At 36.9% G+C, this 16,323-nt stretch overlaps 1 pseudogene; it reads right to left on the reverse strand.

The window, feature by feature from the left end:
* Positions 1–1,680: 1,680 nt before the first annotated feature.
* Positions 1,681–4,265, reverse strand: LOC100988332 (mitochondrial-processing peptidase subunit alpha-like; annotated as a pseudogene).
* Between the last annotated feature and the right edge of the window lie 12,058 nt (positions 4,266–16,323).

The following is a 16,323-nucleotide window of genomic DNA, read 5'->3' on the forward strand; positions in this document are numbered from 1 at the left end:
AAACCCAGAACAGCCAAAGTCATTCTAAGCAAAAGGAACAAAACTGGAGAAATCACAATACCTGACTTTAAATTATTATATAGAACTATTGTAACAAAAACAGTATGGTACTGGCATAAAAACAGACGCATTAACTAATGGAACAGAATAGAGAACACAGAAACAAATACACAAATCTACAGTGAAATCATTTTTGACAAAGGTGCCAAGAACATATACTGTGGAGAAGACAGTCTCTTCAATAAATGGTGCTAGGAAAACTGTATATCCGTATGCTGAAGAATAAATCTAGACCCCTAACTCTCTCTATATATAAAAATCAAATCAAAATGGATTAAAGACTTAAATCTAGGACCTCAAGCAATGAAACTACTACAAGAAAATATTAGAGAAAATCTCTAGGACATTGGTTGGGGCAAAACTTCCTTGAGCAATACCCCACAAGCATAGGCAACCAAAACAAAATGGACAAATGGGATTACATCAAGTTAAAAAGCTTCTGCACAACAAAGGATATGATCACAAAGTGAAGAGACAACACACAGAATGGGAAAAAAAATATTTGCAAATTATTCCTCTGACAAAGGATTAATATCCAGGATATATATGGAGTTCAGACAACTGTACAGGAAAAAAAAATCTAATAATCTAATTAAAAATGGGAAAACTTGCCACGTACGGTGGCTCACACCTGTAATCCCAGCACTTTGGGAGGCTGAGGCAGGTGGATCACGAGGTCAGGAGTTCGAGACCAGCCTGGCCAACATGGTGAAACCTCATTTGTGCTAAAAATACAAAAATAAGCCAGGTATGGTGGCACGCACCTGTAATCCCAGCTACTTGGAAGGCTGAGGCAGGAGAATTGCTTGAATTGGGGAGGCAGAGGTTGCAGTGAGCCGAGATCGCACCATTGCACTCCAGCCTCGGTGGCAAGGCGAGACTCTGTCTCAAAAAAAAAAAAAAAAAAAAAAGGCACAATTTTAAATATAAATTTCTCTAAAGAGGACAAACAGGCAAACAGGCATATGAAAAGGTGCTCAACATCATTGATCATCAGAGAAATGCAAGTCAAAACTACAATGAGATATCATCTCACCCCAGCTAAAATGACTTTTATCTAAAATACAGGCAATAACAATTGCTAGCAAGGATGTGGAGAAAAGAAAACCCTTGTACACTGTTAGTGGGATTGTAAATTAGTACAACCAGTATGAAGCAGTTTGGAGGTTTCTCAAAAAAAAACAACCATAGAGATAGCGTATGAGCCAGCAAAATCATTATATTTAAGAGATATCCATACACTCATGTTTGTTGGAGCACTGTTAATGGACAAGATTTGGAAGCAACCTAAGGGTCCCTCAACAGATAAATGAAGAAAATATGGTACATATACAAAACATAGTACTATTTAGCCATAAAAACAGAATGAGATTCTGTCATTTGCAACAACATGGTTGGAACTAGAGATCATTATGCTAAGTGAAATAAGCCAGGCACAGAAAGGCAAACACTGCGTGTTCTCAATTATTCCTAGTACCTGAAAATCAGAACATTTGAATTCCTGGACATAGAGAGTAGAATGATGGTTACCAAAGGCTGGGAAGGGTAGTTGCAGGGCTGGGGCAAAGGAGGTGCAGACAGTTAATGGGTGCAAAAATAATAGAAACATTGAATAATACCTTTTTTTTTTTTTAAGAAAGATGCCAGCTCTTTATTACCAGGGAAGCGGGCGTGCACACGCGTGGACTGCCCTCCTCGGAGTAGACCAGGCCCTTGCCTTCTCCCGTTTGTCAGAGGTGAGTCCTGGTACCTGACACAGCAACTTGGTGGCCTCTGGGGAGGCTCTGATAGTTTGGCCTCTGCTGCTTCCCGGCTCAGGGCTTGCTCCTCTCAAGGAACCTGCGGGACACCATGTGCCTTGAGAGCCCCTGAGGAGGGGGAGCGCTGACCCAGCCTCCTCATGGCACGCTGCCCTCCAGCGCTCGGCACTTCACCTGCTTCCTGGCTTGCCGTGGTGAGGGTCAGTATTTACTCCACTGATTGGCACATTAAGGTTCTGAAGGAATGCAAACTGCGTGGGTGCTCTGGTGACATTAGTTTGGACACGAATATAAATTCGTGTCCAAACTAACACGCACGGGAACAGGCTCCAGCTGCAACTCCTGGGTCTATCAGGCCAGGGAGCGGCTCTACCGGAAGTTCCGGTAAGTCCTGAGCAGGCGCCCGTCCTTGCTCCACAGGGCGGTCTGGATGTGCTCGTCAGCGGGCAGGTCGGTCAATTTGCCCAGGGCGGCCTCTGCCGGCTTCCCCTGGAGTATCTTAGAAGCAACTCTCTTCACGTCTTCCGGCTTCTCGTTGCGGATGAACGTGCACAGCTCCTGCGGCAGCTTTCTGGAGCGAGTGGCCAGCACCTGCCTCCCCACATCCTCGAAGATCACAGGCCTGGACTCCAGGTTCATCATGAGCATGGACGTCAGCTGCGTCTTGGCTCGTTCCCGCTCCACCGCGTCCACGGTTCCGCCCATTAAAATAAACTCCTTTGTGATGATTTCTACCATTTCTGGAACCTGCCTTGGGTCGGCGATGGCAAGGATGCACAGGAGGCCAGTGTCCTCGTAGCTGAGGTAGTAGGAGGTCGCGTTATATATCCAGTGGTGCCTGCTGAGCACATCGAGGTAGAGCCTGGAGAATATGCCCTTGCCGGGCCCGCCAGCCGAGAAGGAGCCGCCTCCGCCCATCATCATGTTCAACAAAGCGAAGGGGATGAAGTCCTCCTCCAGGAAGGAGCAGCTCTCCAGTCCGATCCCCCATCGGGGATGGGGGTCGGGCCCAGGCTGACGTCCCTTTCTAGCTTGACAATCCCCCCAGTGTACTGGGCCACTGTCAACATCCACGGCCTCCGCGCTCCCTCAGGCCGCCTGGACCCCCAGGAGGTACTTCCGGGCACATTCCACCAGGTGCTCGTCCTCCACACTCACGCCAGCCAGTACCACGCGGTCGGGGGTGTAGTAGTTCCGCAGGTAGGAATGCAGCACTTCCCGATTGATCTTTGCTATGTTTTCTGTGGGACAGAAACGGTGGAGGCCAACTGTGGTGCCTGTTGAGCACGTTGAGGTAGAGCCTGTAAGCCGCTTCATGAATCATCTCGGTGAGGAGTGGCTCTGGGTCAGGCTGCATGTTCAGGTCCTCCAGCTCAAACTGGACCGCCATTCGCATCATCTCGACTTCTTCATCTGTTAGCTGGGGCTGCAGAACCGCATCAGCCAGTAAGCCGAACACCGTGTCCAAGCCTTTACTATCAGCAGACACAGCATACATGGTGGTGTCACTTGATGTCTGGCAGTCACAAATACCTCCATGCTTTTCCAACGTAAGCAGTATTTCATCTTTGCTGTTAAATCGAGCAGTAGAAGAAAATGCCAATTTTTCCAAAAAGTGAGCAATTCCACTAAGGTATATTGCTTCATATCTTGATCCTGAATTAATAAGAATTCCTACTATACAAAACTGTCCAAACTTGTTTTGAGAGGCCACGTGAAACCCATTATCCAATGTGGTTTGAAACTTTGGATTCAAACTTTTCCTGTCCATCAACTGTAGCAAAAACATGCTTGGGTACTCCAGGTAAGGGAGAAGAGAGGGGGATGTTGGGATAGGTGCCACCACTACTAAACCGTCTGTACGCAGGAGGTCCAAACCTCAGCCGCTAGCGGCCCCGAGAACCTGAGCCCCTCAGCGACCGCGTAGCCGCCAGCACCATAGCCGCCATCTTGAGTCTCCGCCCATTGCTTCTGTCCGAGACCTACTTTTTGATAGCAAAACAGAGTTACTACAGTCAATAATAACTTAATTATACATTTTAAAATAACTAAAAGGGTATGATAGGATTGTTTGTAACACAAAGGATAAATGTTTGAGGGGATGGATGCCCCATTCTCCATGATGTGGTTATTACGCATTGCACGTCTGTATTCAAATGTCCCAGGTACCCCATAAATACATATGCACTTACTATGTACCACAAAAGTTAAAAATTAAAAAAAACCTAAAATTATAAAATAAAAAATACTGTAAGTAAACAACGATTATAAAGATCTCAGGCTACAGAAACCCAGATTTATCTTTAAAATGTTGTTTTAATAAACCACCTGCTGCATGCTTCGGTTATCCTGGATAAAAATATCAGAGTAGTCTTAGGCACATAAAGAAGGTAATATGAGCCTATTGGTGACTGTTAATTTAAAACAATGATTGCAGTATCATATAACCATAGAACCTGATGATTTTAAAAATACTATTGCAGAAATTCAATAGTAAACTATGAAACCAAATCCACAGCTATTTTTTTTTTTAACAGATAAAAGCTGTATGACTTGTGTGGAGTAGCCTATAGAAATTAGCTTGGCTGAAGCACTACAGTGAGAATCTATGTTTGGCTGAGAATAACCTTGGATTATATCCTATGTGCAAGCTAACTTGTTTAGTCATGGATGCTGGCAAAAGATATGAGGCTTGGGTCAGAAACAAAGGAACTTCTTACTCTCATGACATAGCAAGCAGTTTAAGCTTTGTACTTACTTTGGATTGCTCTGTTTATCTCCAAGCACCACTAACATAATTAGAATGGCCCAATGCAGGAAATTTGTGTTATACAGTCAACGAACCCTGAATCTGAGAAACCTCAACTTTGCCCGAGAGAGAGACATTGTCCTTACTATTCTCAACAACAGACAAACCTGCCTCTCCTCCAAATGGAAATACAATCTTTATTATGTTTCAAGGCTGTTTGCTATACAAATATCTTTGAAAAGATAGTCTGGAACGAAAGCTGTCAATGCTTCTGCTCAGAAAACATATGGAAACCCAACATTCATAAAGAGTTGTCTCCAACAGGTAAGCTAAGAAAAATTCATGCAGGTCCTTCAGGGGTTTTGAAGGTTAGGCCTAATTAATGATCTATAACAATTTAAGATTTTAAGCTGATTTTATTTGACATAAAAAGGGGGAAGAATGTTTTATTTTAGCATTATGCTAATAGAAAGACCAGTTATAAAATAAAGAATGGGAAATGTTAGGGTCTGTACTTAAATGTTATCAGTAAGAAATAGTTTATTGGAAAATTCAATGGAAATTGTGCAGTATTTCTAATGGGACCTAATAACACTATAGGAAATAAAAGATAAGGAATATTTTTAAGTGACATCATCCCTACATGTAAAATTTAATATATGAAAAAGGTGCATCTTAAATTAATTAACAAAAAAGTATATTTACCAGGGGTGTCCAATCTTTTGGCTTCCCTGGGCCACATTGGAAGAAGAAGAATTGTCTTGGGCCACACATAAAATACACTAATAGTAGCTGATGAGCTAAAAAAAAAAATCACACAAAAATCTCGTAATGTTTTAAGAAAGTTTATGAACTTGTGTTGGGCCACATTCAAAACTGTCCTGGGCCACATGCAGCCTACGGGCTGTGGTTAGATAAGCTTGTTTTAAAAGATATTAGAGCAATTGGTTAGTTATTTGGGGAAAAAATAACTTAGACTTTCACCCTTTAACACTTTCCAACCACATGTAGATAATTTTAAAAATTATTGAGTTTTTAAATTTAAAAATGTATAAAATGGATGTATTAGAAGAAAATATCATTGTGTGTGTATGGATGTGTGTAGAGGAAATGAACGTGAAGACATTATAGCTATTTCTCCATAATATTATAGATAAATAACCAAGCCATAAAAACAAATATTTGTGTCATTGTGAGAAAAACCTTCCTAAATACACAAACAAATATGGAATTCATAAAGGCAAGTATCTTATAACACTTGCTTTTATTTACACTGTCACTTTTACACTAGTTTTTATCTTACTCTAATTGAGATACATTTTCAACACCACAAAATATTATTAGTTTTATTTTATGCAGTGAAAAATAATTTGTATTTACTCATAGATTTATCTTTTCCAGGACTCTCCATCCTTTCCTGAATTTTCTTACTTCTGTCTTTGATTATTTAGCTTTTGATATGAAACAGACAATTCCACATTTTATTAGTCTCAAGTTTCCATGTATCAGCTTGGTTGTGACCTGGCTCAACTGATAGCTAGGTTCTCTCATGCTTTTGTGGTCAGTTGGCAGTCCAACTGATTGCAGCATGATCTAGAATGGCCCGCCACATGTATGAGATAGTTGACAAGCCATTGGTCTAGGATGTGTCTGAGTTGGGAAGACACAGCTATAAGACTTTAGGAGTATTTCATCTTCCACTATGTTAGCCCACTATTTTTCACATAGTGGTTTCAGAGTTCTAAAGAATGATAAGAAAGCAGTTCCCATAAGCTTTTCCATAATTTCCAAAAGGCGTAATCTCTTTTCAAGCTTCTGATTATGTCCTGTTTGCCAATTTCCATTGTCTAAAGCAGTATGCCTGTGTATTAGTTTGCTAGATTTGGTATAACAAAGTACCACAGTCTGAGTGGATTAAACAACAGAAATACATTTTCTCAATGTTCTAGATACTAGATGTCCAAAATCAAGTTGTCAGTAGGGTGGATTTTTTCTGAGGGCTGTGAAAGAAGGTTTCAGGTCCTTCTCCATAGATTGTACATGACCATCTTTCCAGAACGTCTCATCACATAGTCTTCCCACTATACATTTCTATCTGTGCCCAGATTTCCCCTTTTTATAAGAACAACAGTCATATTGGATTAGGACCTAATGACCTCCCTTTAACTTGATACATATATAAAACTCTATCTCCAAATAAAGTCACATTCTGAAGTACTTGGTGGTTAGAACTTCAACGTATGAATTTTGGGAGTACACAATGCAATCAATAACAACCTAGGAAACGGGTTCAATTGATGGTTTCATAGACTCCAAATCCTGATGGGAGGATCAGGGACAACAAGGAGCTAGGTGGAGGGGGGGTAAAAAAATTGGCCACTTTTACAATCCACAACAATCCAAAATCATCTTCTTTCCTGAAAAATTATTTAATATCTCTTCTGGTGGCATGTCATTAATAACAAAATCCTTCTTTTTTATTCCTGAAAATGTATTTATTTCACCTAATTTTTGTCACCACGGCTGGAGTGCAGTGGTGCGATCTTGGTTCACTACAACCTCTGCCTTCCAGGTTCCAGCGATTCTTCAGCCTCAGCCCCCCGAGTAGCTGAGACTACAGGCGCGCTCCACTGTGTCTAACTAATTTTTGTATTTTTAGTAGAGATGGTGTTTCACCATGTTGGCCAGGCTGGACTCGAACTCCTGACCTCAGGTGATCTGCCCACCTCAGCCTCCCAAAGTGCTGGAATTACAGGTGTGAGCCACCATGACCGGACTGAAATATATTTTAAGTGAATATAGAATTATAGTTTGCCAGTTCTTTCAGCACTGTAAGGGTGTCTGTCATTGTGCTCTCTGGCTTCCATGGCTTATGATGAAAAGTTGGCCATTATCTTTATTATTATTCCTTGAAGGTAATGAGTCGTTTATCTATAGTTGATTTTATAATTTTTCTTTGGCATCAGTTTTTCATAAGTTTACTTTTGGAAAATGCATGGACTATGAAAAGATCATCATGAATAAGTTCTAGCTCAACTTCTTGTTGTGTGGGGTCTGGCATTATTCTAATTTCTCTTATCTTCAGGGCAAAACCAAAATTGAATCTCAAACTGAAAGTTTTACAAGTGCCTCTACTATTTGGTAATCCCTGAGTTCCAGTTTTTGTCTTTCCAGCCAAATGAGTCTTTTGCTCTCTTTACCTAACATTTTATCCTCTAATTAACTGTGTTTTGCTTATATTCACAATAACTTGCCCTGGGCATATGCAGTTCGAGAATCAGTAAATGCCTCAAAAGGAAATTGCAGGAAGACTATCAGGCTCCCTTCTCTATACAGTATTTTTCTTTCCTCCAAGATTTTGACTCCTCAAATCATGGTTGCTTTGGCAGCCTTGAGTTCCAATTTTTGTCTACAAGGCCCACAGAGACTGCCACAGGCTCTAGAATGTTGTTTTCTGTTTGACATTTATGTCCAGTGTAGTGAATGAGCAAATGCACCCAGAAGAAATGTAATCTCACCTCAATGTGTTTCTTCTCTGCAGAAACTGTGCCCATCAAGACCTGGCTGCCTTGATTGCTTTATAATATATAATATATATATATATTATGTATATTATATATTATATAAAATATATAATATATCTATATAATATATAATATATCTATATTATATATAATATATAAATATGTATTATATATTATATAAATATATAAATAAACAAAAATATATATAAAAAATATATAATTTTTTTTTTGATGGAGTCTCTGGCTCTGTCGCCCAGGCAGGAATGCAGTGGCACAGCATGATCTCGGCTCACTGCAACCTCCGCCTCCCGGGTTCAAGAGATTCTCCTGCCTCAGCCTCCTGAGTAGCTGGGATTACAGGCGCGTGCCACCACACCCGGCTAATTTTGTATTTTTAGTAGAGATAGGGTTTCTCCATGTTGGTCAGGCTGGTCTTGAACTCCTGACCTCAGGTGATCTGCCTGCCTCGGCCTCCCAAAGTGCTGGGATTACAGGCATGAGCCACCATGCCCGGCTTGCAAACAGGTTTTTAAAACATTTTTTTAGTCTTATTTTTACAGCTCCTGTTAGTAGGATGGTTAGTCTGATATATTCAGTCATAGAAGCAGAAATACCCGTAACAAAATTTAAAGGCCAAACAACATTTGGCCTTTAGAGAGAGTGTGGCCTTTAGATAGTGTGTGTGGACACACACACACTCTCCCTACATGAGTTAATTATGAAACATATGATATCATGGAATAGAATTTAAGGCAAATTTGCTCATATTTAGATGGATACTTGGGACTTTTATGGAACTTAATTGCTAAATGTGAAGTGTAGAACTGAGAATGTCATGTCAAAGTCATCTATTAGAGGAGTTGTGTGCTCTACTTTTTAAAAATATTTGTTATTCCTCCATGTGAATTTGCTTCATTCTTCCACTTTTTAATGCAAGCCATCAGTCTTAGTTTGTTTGTGTTTCTATAAAGTAGTACGTGAGACTGGCTGATTTATGAAAAAAGAAAAAAGCTTCATTTGGCTTATTGTTCTTCCAGCTGGAAAGTTCTTCCAGCTGGGCACTGGTGAGGGCCTCAGCTCCTTCCACTCATGGTGGCAGAAGTCAAAGGGAAGTCAGCATATGCAAGTATCACATGGTGAGAGAGGAACAAGAGGTAGAGGAGGGAGGTGCCAGGATCTTTTTAACAACCAGCTTTCAGGAGAACTAATAGAGCAACAACTCACTCACTACAGAAGGATAACAAGAACTAATTGAGCAAGAACTTGCTCATTACCAAGAGGATGGCACCAAGACATTCATGAGGGATATGTCCCTATGACCCAAACACCTTGCATTAGGACATACCTTCAACATTAGGGCTCAAACTTCAACATGAGGTTTGGTAGGACAAACATCCAAACTATAGCACCATCTAATTTCTGATTACTTATACATTTACTTGGCCAAAATTTGGAGGCAGATTTCAAGTCCATTGACCTTATATCTACAATACCTATCTCCAGCTAATTGAATTGAGATTTGTATTCATTTTTAAATAATGTTAATTCTTAATGTTGACAAGATGAACCAAGCAAGCTTGCTTACACTCCTAATTTAATTAGCATCCATATTCTCTTCATTGCTCTCTTGTTTCAATGGATGGATTGTGTCTGCTCCTGCCTGATCGCCAGTTCCTCCATCCCTTCTCAGGTACTTAACTACAGTACTTCAACAGTTTTCTTTTTTTCTGCTTCATCAATTTTCCATCTCAATTGAATCATTTAAATGGAATATTTAACCTTATTTATGTGGTTAATAATTAATAATAACCTTATTATTTTCTCATCTCAAATAATAAGTAATACACAAATTTAAGAAACTTCAAACATTTCTATTTCTCTCTCTAGATACTGTCTCCATTTATCTTGCAGCCTTTACTGCAATACTTCTGAAAGTATTGTCTATACATACATTCTCTCATTTTCTCTAGAATCTACCTCATTTAGAATTTGCCCTGTCCAATTCACTGAAACTGCCCATGTCAAGGTCACCAATGATAGTCTCCAATTATTAATAAATGTGGTGGTCATTTAATTTAATCTATCAGCTGAACTTGATCATTCCTATTTGGAACCCTTTTTCACTTGCTTCCAAGACATTTCATTCACTAGTATCTCTCCTATGATAATCCTGGCCTTTTTTTCTTAGTCTTTTTGCTTCTTCTTTCTCAACTCCCAACCCTGAAATATTGGTGTACACTGGAGCTAATCAGTGGAATATTTTTATCTTCACTCTCACCATATGTGATCCCCAATCTCATAGCTTCAGATTTGTATCCTGAAGATCTCTACCTTCTTCCTCTCCCTAATTCCCAGACTCACATATCCAACTGCCAACTGACATTTCTACTGAAACATCTAATAAGCATCTCAAATTTGACACATCCAAAAACCTGCTTTTTACTTCTCCTCCAAAATGTTCTCTGTAGTTTTCCGTAATTCCCTACTGAGTTAATAATTCTATTCTTGCACTTTATCAAGCCAAAACCTTGGTGTTATTTATATTTCACTATCTGCCACCATATCCAATCTAAAATAAAATCTTATTACATCTATTTTTGAAATATATTCAAAATTTGACTAGTTATTGCTACTCATGCTATCCATAATCTGGTCCAAACCACTACCATGTGTCTAAAGTACTGCAATAGTCTCCTAAGTAGTATCCCTATTATACCCTTGCAGTTCTCCAGTACATTCTCAGCAGAAAAACTGGGTGAGCTTATTAAAATATATGTCATATCATGTCATAATTGTATTGTCAACTTGGCTAGATTAAGGGATGCCTAGATAGCTAGCAAAACATTATTTCTGGATATTTCTGTGATGGAGTTTCTAGAAGAGATTAGCATTTGAATCAGTAGACTGAGCAAGAAAGATAGATCCTAACCAATGTATGTGGGCAAAATCCCCTCTGTTGAGGGCCTGAATGGAACAAAAAAACTAAGAAAGGGTGAACTCTCTCTCATTTTTTGAGCTATGAAATCCATCTTCTCTTGCCCTTGGGCCTCGAGACTCAGGACTTACATCAGCATCCCCCACCTCTACCTCTCTTCAACCTCAGACTGGGAGTCACACCAGCTCCCCTGTTTCCTGTTACATAGGCCTTTGGACTTTAACTGAATTATACTACCAACTTTCTTATTTTATAAGCTTACAGACAGCATATTATGGGACTTCTCTGCCTTCATAATCATGAAAGCTGATTCTGTTAATAAGTCTCCTCTTAGATAGATAGATAGATAGATAGATAGATAGATAGATAGATACATAGATACATAGATAGATAGATACATAGATACATAGATACATAGATACATGGATACATAGATGAAAAAAGAAAGAAGAAAGAAAGAAAGAAAGGAAGAAAGAAAGAAAGAAAGAAAGAAAGAAAGAAAGGAAGAAAGAGAAGGAAAGAAAGGAAGGTTCTATTGGAGACTTTTGACTATTTTGCATAGAATTAGATTAAAGCCCATCTTTACTACGTTTTGTATCGTCTTGCTCCGAAAATATCTCTTCAACCTCATCAGCAACTATTCTTCCACTTATTTGGTGTACTATAGTAGCAGTGCCTTCTTTGTTGTCTCTTGATTACATAACAAATATATTAACCCTAGGGCCTTTACACTTCTGTTCCTTCTGCCTAGAAATGCTCTTATCCAAATATCTGCATACTGGCTTCCTTATTATCTTAATATATTTATTGACATCTTGTCAGTGAGACTCTCTCTAAATGCTCTGTAAAACTTCAGCACCCTTGACAACTTTCTCAGGCCAGAACCTTGGTGTTATTTATATTTCACTATCTGCCACCATATCCAATCAAAAATAAAATCTTATTACATCTATTTTAGAAATATATTCAAAATTTGACTAGTTATTGCTACTCATGCTATCAATAATCTGGTCCAAACCACTACCATGTGTCTAAAGTACTGCAATAGTCTCTTAAGTGGTATCCCTATTATACCCTTGCAGTTCTCCAGTACATTCTCAGCAGAAAAACTGGGATGAGTTTATTAAAATTTCTTTCTTTCATCTATGTATCTATGCATCCAGGTGTCTTATCTATCTAAGAGGTATTGCTCTTTCTATTGATTTATTATTTCTGTGACTATTAACTACAAAAACTTATATTCTCACAGTTGCTGGAAGTCTGCCATCAGGGTTCCAGCATGGATGTGTGGTTCGGTTCTGGTGTAGGTTTCTTCCTGGCTTACAGATAGTCCCTTTTTTGCTGTATGCTCACATGGCCATTTCTTGGTTGATGCCTGTAGAAAGTGAGAAAGAGCTTTCCCTCTTCCCTTCTTATAAGGCCGTAAGTCCTATAGGAGTGGGATCTGATCCTTATGACCTCCTTAAACCTTGATTATCTCTTCAAAGTTCTTTCTTAAAATATAATAATATTGGAAGTTTGGGCTTTGACATATGAATTCAGTATACACTTCAGTTCATAATGATGATATAAAGTGTATGTATAAATAAATCTATTTATCTTGATGATTTTTGCTTTCTTTCTATAATGTAAGCTCCATGAAGTCTTAGATGTTTGTCTGTTTAATTCACTGCTGCATTCTCATGACTAAAAATTGGTCTGGCACATAGAGTTCAAACGTATGTATGCAAATGTGAACCGATACCAAATTATCAGAGCACAGTTTGGCAATATACATTCAAATCACAAAAAAAACTATATTCTCTATTGGTAATTTCAGTATTAGGTACTGATACTAAGGAAGTAAGCATTTGCTTAGATTCAGCACTTTTTCTGAGAACCAAGATTGAAAATAACCTAGTAAGCCACATATAATGGATTAGTTCAATATATTCTAACATTATATAGTAGGATATTATGTATCACTTAAAAAGATTATGCTGAAGTATGTTTAACATTTTGGAATTATTATATATTATTATATAATGTATATATAATGAAATATATACTTCAAACATTATTCCATGATATTAAATACTTCAGTATAATCTTTTTGTATTATGAGTATTTGGGAAAGTATCTTATAAAAGTTTTAAAATACCTACTTTGTTATTTTTATATTAAAATAATAGAGAAATACTTAAACCTGTAGACAGTGGTTTCTCAGGTTTGCTATTAATTGCAAAATATAATTGGGGAAGGGTTATTTATATTTTCCAAATTATTCACAAAAATATGTTGATTGTATAATCATAAAGTATATTAAATAATTTGATATAAGAATCACACTATAAATTATTACAAAGAAATAATGAGAAATTATTAACCTTTGCATTTGGAATGACTTCTATAAAAATGAAAGGCAATATACTTTATAGGTAAAAGTTAAAAAATTACTTTTATGAAAAAGAAAAATCTGAGAACTTTGTCACAGAAAACAAATCTTGGTCTCAGATCAACTATTATGTTGGTCTGGTTTTTTTTTTTTTAAGTTAGTGAATGCCCTTCCTTTGAGAGAAGATGCTAAAATACTGCTGCACACAAAAATATTACATAAAATGTAGACAAAAAGGAACTTAAAAAAGATTGTACTGTGGGATGCTTGAAGTTTATACAAACATTCAAATGTACAGATTTTATAGTTTGGAAATTTAGACAGAAACAGACTGCCAACATTCTAGGTCATCCTGACCCAAACTCTTCCTAGAATCGATTGATACAGATATTCCATTCTATTTCTTATCTATGCTTGAACCGAATACCAAATCACCTGAAAAAAATACTGTGACAACATAAAAGAAGATGTCAGTAAATGAAAAAGATTCACATGCTTGGAGGAAAAGAGTACTGTAAAGATGCTAGTTCTTTCAAAATTAATACATAAGTTCAATAAAAATCCATCCTAAATCTCTTTTTGATTTGTTTGCTTTTTTGTGGTTGTGGTTGTTTTATAACTTGACATACTGATTCTAAATTTCATCTTGGAGATTAAATGTATGAAATAGCTAAGGAAATAATGAGAAAAAAAGAAGAATGGAAAGAGGTTTTCATCATAAATCTTTATTAATGGAAAGTGTGGTGCTGATGAAGGAATAGTCAAATAGATCAATGGAAAGCATGGAGAATATGTGTATATGATAATTTACTATGTAATAAAGGTGGCACTTCAAATCAATGAGGAAAGATTTGATTATTCATGAAATGACTATGTGTTTGGAAACAGAAAAAGTTTATTTCCTATATAATGTTAAATATAAAAATAAATTTCTGCAAGATTATATATGGAAATAAACTACACATTAAGAAGCCAAATATAATAGAATATTTTTCTAATTTTGAGATAAGAAACATATTTAAACATTTCATAAAATCTAAGTAAAATTAAATATACAAGTAAGACCAGATAATATTTTTTAAAGTTTATGTAGTGAGGTATTTCATGAACAAACTAAACAGAAAAAGAATTTATTATGTGAACTGTTTTAAAGCAACTTTTAGCTGTTAATACGTCAGCACTAATTGCAATTATACAACAGTTTTGGAGAGATATTTGCTAGAATATATAAAGAGGCTTGAAAATTGTGACAGCCTTTATATTAGATGCCGTGGTGTGCCAGACCATCAGGAAAGAACTTATTCCTCCACTTTTTCTTGGGAATGTCGGCAGCAGAAAACCCTCTTTGGGAATAGCTATGCTGTGTAAATCCTTCTTACCTGAAGTCTTGCTCCCTTCCCTTAACCACCTCACAACCAGTAACTAGTAAATGCATTGGTAAAAAGATTTAGCCCTTCTACCTCAACTCAGGATAAATCTGAAGGAGTATTTCAGCTTACAGTTTCACATGAAGTTATCTGAGATCACTTTGATCATGCATCAAAGCCCAAATTCTCCCTCTACCCAATTCAGCGCTCTTCCCTGCCACCTTCCTTGAAGAAATCCATCCATCTCAAAGTTAAATATCTGGGAAATTGACCTACAAGTAGAAAATGAACCCAGATACAGGGAAAAATATACAGGGTCATCGAGGGATTGTTTACAATAAGAAAAAGCTTGAAAACACTTAAATATTCATATATTCACATATGAATATTTGAATATAATATACACATATATAATATGTATATATACACATACGCATATGACATTGTAATATAATGCAGCAATTAGATTTACTTGCAAATAATTTGTGATAGCATCAGAAATTTTACTGTTACAATGTTAAATGAAAAAAAAGTAACTTTTAGACCAGTGAAACTACTCTGTATCTTGCTATAATGGAATGTACATATTATTATCTATGTCCAAGCCCACAGAGTGTACAACATCAAGAATGAACCCTAATGTAATCTATGGACTCTGAGTGATGAGGATGTGTCAATGTATATTCATCAATTATTTTAAAAAAATGTACCACTCTGGTGGAGAATGTTGATAATAGGGGAGTATATATCTGAGGAGGTATTTGGGATATCTTTGTACCTTCTGCAAAATTTTGCTATGTATCTAAAACTGCTCTAGAAAATAGTCTAAATAAACAAACTAATTAATTAACTACATTTTTAAAGTTAAGTAACAAAACAATTTATGTAATGTGATTCCTATTATGTAAACACATGCATAGGAATGAAGAGAAGAAATAAATATACAGTGAGTAATTCTTTTTCTCCCTATGCTTTTAAATTTTCTGTTTCCCTAAATGTCATATATAAATTAGAAAAATAATTTATATTTTTAATAAATCTGTTAAAATGGTGATCCAGAAAGATAATTATTACCTTCAATTTATACAGAGTTTTTAACTGCAAATTTGAGACTTGTTAAAGCAAATCATATCCCATTCACATAATACTATTAGCAGCAGATTTGAGAGTCAAACTTAAGTGTTTCAAGTGCAGTAGTCTTTCACTTGATCTTCATACGCTGTGAAAGAATCATAGTATATGCTAAATAATCTATTTTATAGATATATATGTGTGTGTATATATACATATATACACACACACACACACACACATACACACACTCGGAATGGCTTAGTCAACATAAACATGGCCTGAGTTATATAAAATATTGTTATTATGATTAAAAAGTTAAAAACATTACATTGAGTTAAAGATTTTTCTTAGATTCATGATCTTTTAGCAGAAGAACATGTATATCTTGTATTTAATATAGAATACCTTTTGCAGAGGAGTCCCATATACCAGGCTCTGAAAGATACTCACTTAAAAAAGTAAATTCTAACACTGAGAAAT

This window comes from Pan paniscus, chromosome 3 (genome assembly GCF_029289425.2).
Source record: "Pan paniscus chromosome 3, NHGRI_mPanPan1-v2.0_pri, whole genome shotgun sequence".
NCBI classification, from domain to species: Eukaryota; Metazoa; Chordata; class Mammalia; order Primates; family Hominidae; genus Pan; species Pan paniscus.